Genomic DNA, 272 nt, shown 5'->3' on the forward strand with positions numbered 1-272 from the left:
ATCCATCTCACAGGGCACCCCGTCATCCCCTCCATGGCATGGGCCTAGAAGACCTGCCACGCTGAGCAGGCAGCCTTCTTGTGCCCCAGAGTGAAGGACATCTGAGAATAGGAGGAATGTATCTCCAGGACAGGACCATGTCAGACCTCAACACCAGGCTCCTCCTGTCCTGAAGAAGAACAAAAAAAGTGCTGCCTGTAACTGAATAATTGCTCCATGTCCTTGCTCTGGGGCTAGTGGTGGCTAGAAGCATGGTTCTGCTTGTTCCACAG

Source organism: Coloeus monedula, assembly GCF_965178545.1.
Source record: "Coloeus monedula genome assembly, chromosome: 6".
NCBI lineage: Eukaryota > Metazoa > Chordata > Aves > Passeriformes > Corvidae > Coloeus > Coloeus monedula.